The 13,157-nt window shown below is 37.6% G+C and overlaps 1 protein-coding gene across 1 annotated transcript in view; it reads left to right on the forward strand.

The window, feature by feature from the left end:
- Nucleotides 1-13,157, forward strand: part of HS1BP3 (HCLS1 binding protein 3) — a 1,094,679-nt gene that overhangs the window by 321,483 nt on the left and 760,039 nt on the right. The gene's annotated exons all lie outside the window — the stretch shown is intronic.

The following is a 13,157-nucleotide window of genomic DNA, read 5'->3' on the forward strand; positions in this document are numbered from 1 at the left end:
AATTATGCCACTGTTTGTATAGCTAAAGCAGAGGGGGGGCTGTACCAGGTATCTCCATGCTACCCTGTCTTTTTACATCTGGGAGTGCAGGAGCATAGCCTTACCACATGTAATCAGTATCCTTAAAGTACAAGCTAGTCTACTTTATTGAGACATCCTCCATGTGTTGGTAAGATTGTTTGAGACGGACGGTGTTTAACGCATTGCACTTCAGGAAATTAAAATGTGTGTTTTACTAAGGACCTTGTGGTATAGTTCAAAGAATACAAATGATCAGCACACATTTCATAGGTTTATAAGTGTGTACTAGGCTGATGGCCCCTGGAGCCCTGTACAAGCCTAGCCCAAAAAAATTGCCCAGGCAGCATGCCACCCGATGTTAGTGCACAGTGTCCCTATCCTGTAGGGCAACTGGAGTGATCCCTGGGGTGAACTTTCTGTTACCCATCCACTCATCAAGATTTCTCCTGAAGAGGGCCAGCGAGGTTCTCTGCTTGACATGAATGGGAAGCTTATTCCAGAGTATGGGCAGTCTTTGGGAGATGAACCTGTCCCTCCAGCATGTTCTGTTAATTGTGGTAATGAGGTTGTGATTTCTGGAGCATGTGAAGTGGAGGGATTGGGATTTCTTTAGGTGTAGCATTTCAAGTAGGGCTGGGTCAGACATGGCTTTGTAAGTCAAGGAGAGATCACCTCTAAGTAGACAATAAGAGACTGAGAACAGCTGAAGTTTCTTGAGTCTGTCCATGTAGAACACGTGTTTAATACCTAGGATCCTTTTTGTGAGGTACCTTTGTGGCCTCTCCAGCTGTTTGGTCAGGTACATGCCAAACAGGCCATTATATTCGATGATTGGTCTAATGAGGGATGAGTAGAGAGGGATGATGACCTCTTTCTTCCTGGATGAAAAACCTTTGGTTATAAGATGTGCTACGGAGAAGGACTTTCTGACCACAGTGGAAGTGTGGTGGTCGAAGATGGTTGGATGGCTGGTGCCCAAATCTCTTATGGCCCCTTCATTGTTCGTAAGCTCCCATCAACATGGTAATTTGTGGGAACTGAGTTGTTTCCAAAAGGGATGATGATGCATTTTTTGGCGTTAAACTTCAGGCCATGGTTCCAACACCAGTCATTGGTCTCGGAGGCCCTTTTGTAGGATGTCTGCATCACTTAGGGAGTTGATAATGACTCCTATCTTACAGTCATCGGCGTACTTGGTCAGCCAAAGTCCTTCTTTGTTGGCCTGGACTTGAGAAGTAGATGCCAAACAGGAGAGGGCCCAGGACTGATCCCTGTGGAACTCTACTCATGACTGGTCAACAGTCTTGACTTGGAATCCGCAACTTTCACTCTGTGGGTCCTGTCTGTGAGCCAATGTGCAACCCACCTAGTGATGTAAGGATTGATCCTAGTTTGGTGAGTTTATCAATGATACCTGAGTGGGGAATGGTATTAAAGGCCTTGGCCCAATCAAGGTAGACTGTATGCACTGTCTTACCCTCATTCATAGCCTTGGTGATTGCCTCGAAGAAGTCACCCAGGTTCAGCAGGCAGGATCTCCCCTTGACAAAGCCAAACTGTGTGAGGTCAAAAATTTGGAGATTGGCTATATCTTTGTTAAGCAGGTCCATGATGATGTGCCCCATAGCTTTGCATACCAGACTCATCAGGCTAATGGGGCAATAGTTCCCAGGGTCTGTAGTTGCTCCCCCTTTTATGGAGTGGGATGACTGTAGCAGTGCACCATTCGTTAGGGGCATAGCCTGAGGCAAGGCTGTAATTGAATAGGGCATGCAGATGTGGTGCCAGTTCGTTTTGTAGCTCATGTAAGATGCAGCCAGGGATATCAGTTTCCATGGATGCTGTATTCTTGGCTTTGGACAATGCAGCTTTTATCTGTGCTGCAGAAATAGTGGGTACCAGGCTTTCTTCTGTTATTGTGATAGGGCCCGGGGGGTGGGGGTGGGTAAATTTGGCACTGAATCTGTCTGCCAGTATGTTGGCCAAATCTGTTGGCTCAGTATAGGAGGTGCCATTGTGCAATAACTCATGGCAAATCTGGGTATTGCCTTGGAGGTTTTTGATATAGCTATAGAAGGCTTTGTGGTTGTTTTTGGTGTCAGATGCAGTTCTGCCTTCATCTGGCTTTAGAGGATTTGATAAGGGATCTCAGCTTTTTGTTGAGACTGATAAGGGAGGTTTTCCAGTTTTGTGACTTAATTTTTTTTCTGCAACAGTTTCTTCCTTCTGTTATAAAGTTTATTGATGGCTGGAGACCACCAGACTGGCATCCTTTTTTGGAGGAGAGCATCTTAGTTCTATTTGGTATGGCAAGGTCCATGCATTTGTGTAAGTGCTCGTACAGTGCACTGGTGTAGGATTCGGCAGTCATGCAGCTATTTTCCATTGGCATGGGTGCAGGGAAATTAGCCAGGTCTGTTTTTAGGAGCCCAAAGTCATCTTTAGAGAAGTTTTTCAGGGTGGTCACCTTAGCGGGGACTCTAGGTGGGATGCAGAATTCCATGGTGATCAGTTTGTGGTTGGATTTAACCGGAGAGGAATTGACTATAGGTGTGGAGCAAAGTCTCCCATGTTGGTGATAACCAGGTCAAGGATAATATTTTTATTTATTTATTTATTTATTTTTAAGAAACTTTGTATTCATGTAATATATTTACAATATATACACAGGAAGAAATTCCACATCACATACTGTTGGAATACATGGAGTCATCAGGGTAATCTTATACAATTAACACATTGAGTCTTGTTCTTTTAGTAGCAACATTTGAAGGCAATCCCAACCACTGAAAGTCTTAGTATGATGTATATACACCTTTTGCAATGTTATATAGCGTTGCTGTTAATTTTAAAAATTGTTTGAATGTAGGAACTGAGTTTGATTTCCATTTTTTGTAATAATATTTCTAGCTACTGCCAGTAAACTCCAGAAGATTATTTATTTATTTGGTCTGTACAGATAAAGGAATCAGAACATTCATTAGTATTATTGATCTAGTTAAAGAGCAATTATCAGGCCATAACCCTTAAACATACTTATCTCTTCTCAATATACATTTGAATTTCAGTCATCTGCATCAAATCAGCTTTTACAACTTTATTACATCTTCAACAAACTGAAGAAGTAATTTTACTAACCTTAAGAGATTTTATAGGGAGTAGCAAACCTTATGTGTAAATATTTCTACATAAAAACTTTCCAGGATAAATTTGAAGAAGTAAGACTGATTTAAGTAACAAAGTTTTATTCTTATAATCTGTTCAGGCACTCAGTCCACTACTACCTAAAATGTTCCAGAATTTTGCATCAACAGTATTATTTTTATTTGTAATTAACTGATATAATTTGGACAGGCTTCCTTTGCAAGTTAGTTTACCTTCAGTGATAGCATTCATATGCTCATGTAATGAGGGAATAGTGTTCTCTTCCTGTTCACTTGTATTATCTACAAATGCATTTAATTTCTTACTGATGGATAATATCAACTGATTTACGGATTAATCTAATTTATAATTTTTCATTAAATAATCTGGTGACTTAGCTTTTACTTTTTCAGAGCTATCAAACCATAATACTAATCCACTCCTTTTTAATACATTAATTTTAACTTTTTTCTGAGTTTCCTTAAATTTAGAGGTTTGTGCAGTGGGAAAGCACAAACATTTCCATTTCAATGTTAATGGAGTTTTCAAAACATATTTCTTAACTGTTTAAGTATTTATTTCATATATAAGTATGTACCGAGAGTGGTGAGAAAATCAAGTTTATTTAAAAATTTATAATTTCACATTTGAAATTCAGTGTAAAATGTGGGCATTGCTCTTTTAATTATTAAGTGACAGCTAATCAACTATTGTATTTAAATCTTAATTGAATATTCTATACTGTTTTGTCTGAAGAAGGCTTGGTAGTGACCGAGCCGAAAGCGCTAACATTAAAACAGTTTTTTCATTAACTGCAGTTTGCTCTCATCGCTTCCAGATCCATCTTGCTTGTTTTTCAACGGTCGAGTATTTTGGAGTTGTTTGTGGTTATTGTCGATGGCAGCTGGAAACGGAGTCAACTCGCAGTCACTTTTTGAAAATAGTGATAACTCGGATCCTGAATTCGAATCCAGTAATGGCATGCGGCAGAATGATGCCATAGGAAACCTCACAGCTCTCGTTAATGTGCTTCTTGGTCGTGTGGAAGCACTTTCTCAGAAAGTTGACGCTTCCTGTTGTGCTGGCAACTTAATTTCTGGACAGCAAAATAATGTGCATAGGAACGCTGAAGGGCTTAATTTTGTAAGTGGAACTGTTAACGCAAACAGATCAGCATTACCACTTAATTCCGATACAGTGTTTCCTCCCTTGACTAATCAAACTAGCGGTTCTTCCGGTCCCATACAGCCGGGACAAGGTAACGCTGAAGGGCTTAATTCAACATGTGGAACCGTTGACGCTAACAGATCAACTCCACTAAACGCCGATGCAGCGTTTCCTTCTGTTGCTTTCCAAAGCAACAGATCTTCCGCTTCAATTCAACAAGGACAAGGTAATGGTTCTACTACAAATAACAGACCTTTACCAGTTAATAACTCAACTATGCATAATGGCAATAATGAAACTGATATTCCCTCAATGGCATCTTTTTTTAATAATGGGAACTTTTTTGCTGACTTTCATTCTAATAATTCGGTGAATCAAGCACACAACGCTCAAGAAAATAACACGCTGATGAGCGTTATAGAAGAATTTGATGCTAAAATATTTAAATGTAGGAAACTTCAACTCGAAGTTTCCTACTTAAATGAATGCATCAACAAAAACGTCATACCGAAGGGTCTCCGACAATGGAGATATCCAGCAAGCTTGGTCGCCGGATCAGCATTTCATGCTGAATTATTGGAACTTTTCGATAGGCAAGCTGTCGAATTTCTAAAAGCATTGATTAATTTTTATGATTTGGAGATCATAAGGTATAAGGGAGAGTTGGAGACCTTAGACCAAATCATAAAAAATCATATAGATTTTACAAGGTACAAATTCGAGTACTGCCGTATTTACAGTAGTATCGAAACTGCTATGGACAAGTTTCTGAACACTAAGAAGCGTAAGCTAGCAAGAGACATTGCAGCTTACGCTAGTAAACAAGCTTACCCTGATCCACCATTAACAAGAACAGATAACAATGAAAATTCCAACAATGAATTAGATGTTCAACAAATGGTTAATAACAATATTCCTCCTCCTACTAATGATGAGCAGATTCAAGGAGATTCACTATGTCGTAGTGAAAGGCTCATCAACCAACAAAATAACAATAATAATCAAAATAATAGGAATAATGCAAGTACAAGTAATCAATCTAATCAGGGTTTTTAGCCCAAGGCCAACACACGTTCCAACAACAACAGGAGGAAGAATACAAATCCATCGTCAACGAGGAACACCAGGAGGCAACCCAAGAGATAGTTAATAGGACTGATACTTCATCACCCTCTTTAAATGTTCATATTTCATCAGAAGGTGATTTTAAAGTCATTAACTATTTGTCTCTAACAGTCAATGAACACATGGTAGACCTCTTATCTAAAGGTTTGACCTTTGTTCCGGCTAGAACAATGAACATTGCAGATATTATCATTGACTTAAAGCTCTACACACGTAAACTTAACTTAAACATCTTGATGGGTAATAATTCTACTGTCACAGATATTTTAAAAGTATCTAGTCAGTTTAATCCCCCGCTCCATCCTGATTTATGTACTTTTGAGAGAATGTGTGAATTAGATTTTAGAAATGTTCATCGTTTTCATAAAAATAGTCATAGTAAAAATCATACTGAGGAGGAATTAGACCTAATTTCATTAATAAGGAATTGTAAAGTCAGGGTTATGAAACCTGACAAGGGCGGGGGTCTTGTTTTTATGGATCAGCAGTTCTATAATGAGAGAATAGAGAAACAATTAAATACACAGACTTATAGTCAGGTCTCTCGAAACGAAGTCAATGGTGCATATAGTAGAATAAAACAAACCATTGAGGATCTTTTTATAGAATCTTCTATTGACATTAATCAATATGAATTCTTATCCATGGCAGCGCCGATAATTCCTGCAGTTTTTGGTTCTCCAAAAATCCACAAGTCATTAGCAGAACCACCATTTAGAATAATGGTAGATGGACGGGGTTCAATTACTTACGGATGTGCTAAATTTGTAGATAATTTACTCAAGCCATTTTTGAACACCGAGTCTCAAATATGTAAAGATTCGTGGTCTTTTTTACAGAGTATAAACAAGTTAAAATTTAATGAAAATAGTACATTTTTAACAATAGACGTCAAAGATCTCTACACGGTGATTCCACATGACTTTGGTATTGAATGGATTTCTGAATTTTTAGTTACCAAAAATGTTGATCACAACAGTATTTATTTGGTAACCACCTTGTTAGATCTAATTCTAACTAATAACTTCATTGACTTTTAATAATAATTTTTTCTTGCAAAAATCAGGAGTAGCCATGGGGTCCCCCTGTGGTGGCAGTTTTGCCAACATGATCATGGCCCATTGGGAGCATACCCGCTTGTTTAAAATTCCACTCTTTCAGAGTAACATTTCTTGGTACACTAGGTACCAAGACGATATGTTCTGCTTGTGGAAAGGTGATCCTGTTGACATCCCATTGTTTATTGATGCCATATCACAATCAACTTCTTTTCTAGAGTTTACCTATGAAATAGGGGTAGATTCCATCAATTTTCTAGACATTTCTCTGGAAAAAGATAAAGCTAAACAATGCTTTAAAAGTAAAATATTTAGAAAACCCACCTATTCTAACAGTTTTTTGCACTTTACTAGTTGTCACCCCACTCATCAAAAGCGTGCTGTAATCAAAGGTCAAATGGTTAGGGCAGCACGCATGATTTCTGACAACTCTGATTTTGAACACGAATGTAATTTGTTACAAAGTATGTTTTTGAATAGGGGTTATCCTTTGTATTTGATAACAAGCATTAGGTACGAAGTTGAACATAAAAGGGAATCTGGTCATTTCACACCATTATTATGCATGGAGGTTGTGCTTGACGATAATTTTTGTGACAACACCACGAAAGAAAGTAATGTAGCTTCCATCAATTGTCACAACAATAGTTCTTACCAAACAAGCTTTTTGCACACTTATTCACTTGATTATAAATACATCAAAGATATTTTATTTAAAAACTGGACCCTTATTAAAAGTAATGAACAGCTTTTAGAGGTTTTGGGTGATAAACCCAAGTTAACTTATAAAAGAGGTCCTAATTTAAAAAACATTTTTGAAAAAAAGCATAATGTTTGTTTGACACATTCCAATATTAGAGGGATGTTCAAGTGTGGTTGCTGTTCACAATGTAAACATATGCTTGTGAGTAATGTATGTACAATCAAAGATAAAAAGTATGTTCTTAATTCTAAATTCAGTTGTGACAGCAAAGTAGTAACATACGCAGCCTTATGTCAGCAATGCAATGCGTTTTACATAGGTAAAACGGAAAGAAAGTTTAGGCAGCGCGTATATGAACATACCTATGCCATTAACAAAATGGACCCCAATAATGCTTTGGCAAAACATTGACTAGCCTAGGTTGAGTCTTACTTCTAGTATAGTAGAGTTAAACTTGCAGCAGTAGAATATGATTCTGCATCTGGGAAGCTGATACCACCATATTCCCATAATCTTATACAGTTTCTATAAACAATTCTTGGCTTTTTAGGATGCCATTAGAATGAAGTTAACATTTTTTTCCATTTTCTTTAAAAGTTTCTTGTCGGGTATTAAAGCTATTGAATACAATAATAAAAAAAAATATATATATATATATATATATATATATATATATATGTGTGTGTGTGTGTGTATGTATGTGTGTACATGTGTGTGTATAATCTTGGGGAATATAATAATTTTAATAAATATTAACCTATCCTCAAATGTTAAAAAAAAATCCATCTTTTATAAGAAGTAACACTTCTTCAGTCACATTTTATTTTTGAGTAAGTTATTTGGAATCTAGTGCTTCATTTGGAAAACACCAGAGATTTACACACACACATATATATATATATATGTGTATATATATATATATATATATATATATATATATATATATGTATGTATATGTGTATATATATATATATATATATATATATATATATATATATATATATATGTGTGTGTGTGTGCGTGCGCGTATGTGTGTCCGATATATTTTCACATTTTGGTTCCTGGCTATGGTAGTTCCCCGATCATTGTGTACTCGCCCATTTGTTCTCCATTTACAATGAGAGTTTGAGCAGAGAGAGACCCAGCCCATTATGCTGTGCGGCTAGAGGCTTTACTGTTTTTGCTGCACCCTTTCGTCCCTATCTCCCTTGCATCCTAATATAGCTCCCCAGTAGAAATTTGCATTGGATGCTATGCTAGGGTTCTCCTGTATTCAGGCAAGTGGGGTTGAAATGAACACCTTCACATTAATTTCTGTTCATCAAGGTTTACCAAAACTACGTTGACTTATATTTGCTCAAGCTGATGGTGTTGTGGCTGTTGGGTGGTGAGGATGCAAGTTCTTGCTTCATTGCAGTGCAATATGTTTTTCCCTCTGTTTTGTAGCATTTTTAAATATTTTAATGGTGACTCTGCCTAACCTAGGTAAACACTGTGGCATTACAACACTCTTTTCTATAAGAGCCTAACTTCTACATGGAACTTTGTCTTCCTGTGTGCCTGCTACCTCTGCATTGTCCAGTGGTTTGTGGTGGGGGTGCTAATAATGGGGCTGCAGTTACCTTTGCACACTGTTGAAGATGGCAAGAAGGACAAAGTCAGTAACCTGCCTAGAAGGACCTTCATCAAGCAAACCATTCTTGAAACTTGGGCTGCGGGCATGATGAGTAGATACTTTATCTTGTAGCCAGTCCATGAGATTTACTTTAATTTTAATGTTTACATTTAGCTTATTTTCATCACACGGACAGTGATTTACTGCTGATAGGTACATGACTAGGACATACTTCATGCTTATATCTTCCTTCCATACAGTTCTCATGGCTAATTAATATATCACTGTCCTGTGTTATTATCTATCATTTTGTTAAAATTAACTGTTTTTTTTTTCAGTACTTGCGTATAATCACAACCAGTTTCCAAACAACTCAGTAGCTCATATTGTAATGTAATACCCAAGTCTTGCAGAAGATATTAGTTTGTGTATGTGTTTTAACTATAATAAATTTCACTATGTGTTGTTTAAAAGTATTTAGGCAAAGTGATTTTATTTCTGCGTGACCACACCGTCATGTACTTTTGCCACAGTGTAATATTATTAGGACTCAATTCTCACCTTCTTTCTTAAACAATTCCAGACAAAGCCTAAAACAACACAGGAGAAATGCCTCCAACCAGAGACGCATTTTTAAACACTGCCATTATAAACTTAGTTGGTCCAATAACATGTTTACTTTAGCATAAATGTTATGAAGGATATGAAGTTTGAAAGTAAACCATTTGTCATTAATATGGTGAGTGATGTCCTCAACTGTTCACCAAAAAAATGCAGCTTTTACATGTAAGACACTAAAAATACAACAAGACTTCATGCACAATTCTGGATGCTTCACAGATTTGTTAAGGATGACAGATTTCACCGGCATTAAGTGGCAATTTCACAAAGTAACGCTAATAAATGTGGCGGCATGTGAAGGGCTTGTGAATATATCAACAGACACGAGTTTGGAACCTGGTTGCAATAATACGCAAGTACCTTTTCTTCTTTTTCTCCTGGGATCTTTTTTATCCTTAAGATGTGTTATGACAATTAGATTGTCTGTTGAATAACCCACCCCTATTCTTGTCATTCAGGACAGAACATAGTGTCCCTCAAATGAGGTATCTGCACAGACTAGTTCCTCTTCAGCTTTCAACTTTATCTTCACACTTCAGCCTTAAATCCACCCCTTGCAGACCTAGCATGCATGCTGCCCAAGAGGGGATGCACATAACCAGCCCTCAGTACAGTAATGTTTCTGTGCTCCGTTCTATGCGCCTAAGCACAAGTTACAACATTGTATGTTTGCTTTCAGTGTTCTCATTCCTTCTCTAAGAGTTAGTTCAGCAGTCCCTCCCCCTGAGATGCTTAAGCTGGCAATTGGCCACTCACTGCCATCTCCACTCACAGGCTGCACCACTTCTTAAGTCACTGTTAGATTACTGGTCATATGGGTCTTGGTTAACCCATTATTCCTCCACAGCATGAAGACAGCTAAACTGGTTTTGTTCTTCATGGTTTCTGCTTCTTACTTAATAAGCTTGCATATTTTAAGATCACAACTCCACTTTGTTTGTCATATAATAGGCTACTGGCTTGCAAGTATTTTGATGTGGAAAAACTGACCTTACAAACACAATGTGCAGGGTTTGATACTCACACGGGTTAATTGGCTAGGCTTAAAATGGCCCACAAGTGCAGTTAGCTAATCTATGAATCTTTCTTTTGTGAATGTGTTCACAACAAGATTGAGATTCTATGAGTAAATACTTGCTCATGCATTATAAACCAACCATATGCTTGGCTACAATATGTATTGTTATTTTAGACTTCATGTGTATTATTTTGCTTAGTCTTCACGAGACGTTTCGGCGCCTCGTGTTTGCATTTTGTTAGTTATATTGGCTTAACAAATTTATATTTCTGATGTTAGGCAACATAGACATGGCTACATGCTTTTGGATTATGATTCTCTATGCGAGTTGGGTTTCTGTGCTCTGCACTATTCCTGGAGTTGCACCCTTTTAGCGGATGGTTTTCAAGTGTTGGTGATCGGCACTCCACACCTCGTCCTATGTGTTGTTTTAGACGGGTTGTCATGGCAGAGATGCCTTGCTGACACCAGAATGTTGGAAAGACGGGGAATGACTAGTGATGTTTCCTTCTTTATAGCTAATAAAAACAGATGATTCTAGTGAAATAAGTTTGCCATTGATACTGGAACTAGGTACGTAAAGTTGAATGTCTGCGATTTGTGGCAAAGATACCTAGCTGACAATAGATTGTTGAGAAAATGGGAAATGATTAGTTACGTCTCCTTTTTTACAGATAATAACAACAGATGATTTTAGTGAAATAAGTGTGCCATTGACACTGAAAATATGTATGCAAAGTTGAATGATTGTAATTTATGATCATATACCTTATAGATGAAATTATAATGTATTAGAGTTCACGCTGAGTTGAAGTATCAAGTAATACAACATGTTCCTATAGAGACGCTAAAAACTGTTAATTGATGAATGAACTACTACCTCAACTGAATCAAGTTGTTTTAGATTGAAGCCAGTTTTTTATTGGTTGTTACTTATTATTTAAGAAAGGTTGTAGCTATTGTTTAATTAGATCTGAAGAAGCGTGCACTGAGCACGCGAAAGCGCTTATCCTTTACTAGTTTTATATGGAATAAAAGACGGTTTTATTTCTCACTTCTCGTGGTGTGTCCTTTGGTGTTCTACTTGGATATTAGCTGCTGTTTTTCTTGCCCAAGGATACTTTGGAGAACGGAGGTATTACAACACGTTTTGAACTAATAATTTTGTACCGCCGTTTTCACGCTATGGAGAAGGGAGACTTAGAGTTGGATTACAATCCAAACAAAGTGTTAGATACGCCTAATATTGAAGCTTTCCTACCAACCAGGAACAATCCACTACTTGCAATGAATTTTCATGACATGGTGAGCACAAAATCAACATCTAGCATGCCAGAAGTTAACCTTAATGAGTTCTATGAATCAGTGAAAGAATTAGAGAATAATTTATATAAAATACAGAGACTGTCATGGCAAAAGAAACACTTGCAAGCATGCATACATTTTAAGGTTATACCAAGGGGAATGCGCGTGTTGTGCATGCCGACGTTTGGTCAACTCTACCCCGACCTGCTGAAGAGATGGCAGGATCTGAATTTGGATCTAGGTTTTAAATATATAAACCTGTTGCTAGAATATTTTGACCCCATTGAACAAGATCTACAACTGAGAACTGATGAACTGTATAGAAATATAGTTGAACACTTTAAATCTGAAACTTGCAATAGGAAACTTAACAACGTGCTGATACAAATTAACAGTTACAGTGATAAATTAAGACTTGTGAAACAACGAAAACTAAGTAGAGATGCTGAAGATTTTAGAATGGGCAACATCTTTGTTTGGCCCAGAATCAATGATAACAGTAATTTACGATCTAGCCAGAACACTCATTTTAGCCATGAAGAACGGGAACCAGGAAGTCAAGGCACTTCAAATTTGGCGCCTTCATTCGGAACCACACTACATCCTATAGATTCGAGTGAACCAAGAAGACAACCGACTGGAGAAACATCTGATATCAGTACACCGCCTCCTAATCAGTTAGCACTTCTTCCCATTGATGACCCTGAGAGAACAGGAGCGGTTAGGCGTACTAACGTCATGTTTAATAAATTACCGGATGCTCCTTTTCCCATCAGAACAGAACGTTTCCACAGAGGGAGATCAACGAGCCGAGGCCCCAGGAAACGGAAGAACTCACAGGACAGGTATGGGCCACAGAAAAAACAACTGAACTGACTGATTTGGTTTACAATTTTTCTAGCCTTACTTTATCAGACTCTGACTTGTCCCTCTTGAATCGAGGGTTAAGTTTTATTCCCTCACAACCGAGCCTGCAGACAGAGACTTTTACGGACTTGAGATTATTTGCTAGGAACATTGCCATTAAAATGTTTTTTGCGAATCAGAAAATAACCTCTGCTAATGTTAATAATATGTCGACCTTCAAGTTTAAGCGCAAAAGTACTTTTTGTCCTCCTTTACCACACATGGTTGAATGCTTCGTTAAATCTTGTGAGGTTGATATGTATGAGTTTTATTCTTCTAAGCATGTTACTAACAAATTTTGCAATTTGAATAGAAAAGAGTTTAACTCACTTAATATATTACGTAAGCATCCAAATATCATAGTAACTGCTGCAGACAAGGGAGGCGGGGTTGTATTACTGGACAGATCTGAGTATATCAACAACATTGAGACTTCTTTATCTGATACTACATATAAAGAACTTGAATTAGAAC

Source organism: Protopterus annectens, chromosome 7.part0 (genome assembly GCF_019279795.1).
Source record: "Protopterus annectens isolate FY-2018-M chromosome 7.part0, PAN1.0, whole genome shotgun sequence".
In the NCBI taxonomy this organism is placed as follows: domain Eukaryota; kingdom Metazoa; phylum Chordata; order Ceratodontiformes; family Protopteridae; genus Protopterus; species Protopterus annectens.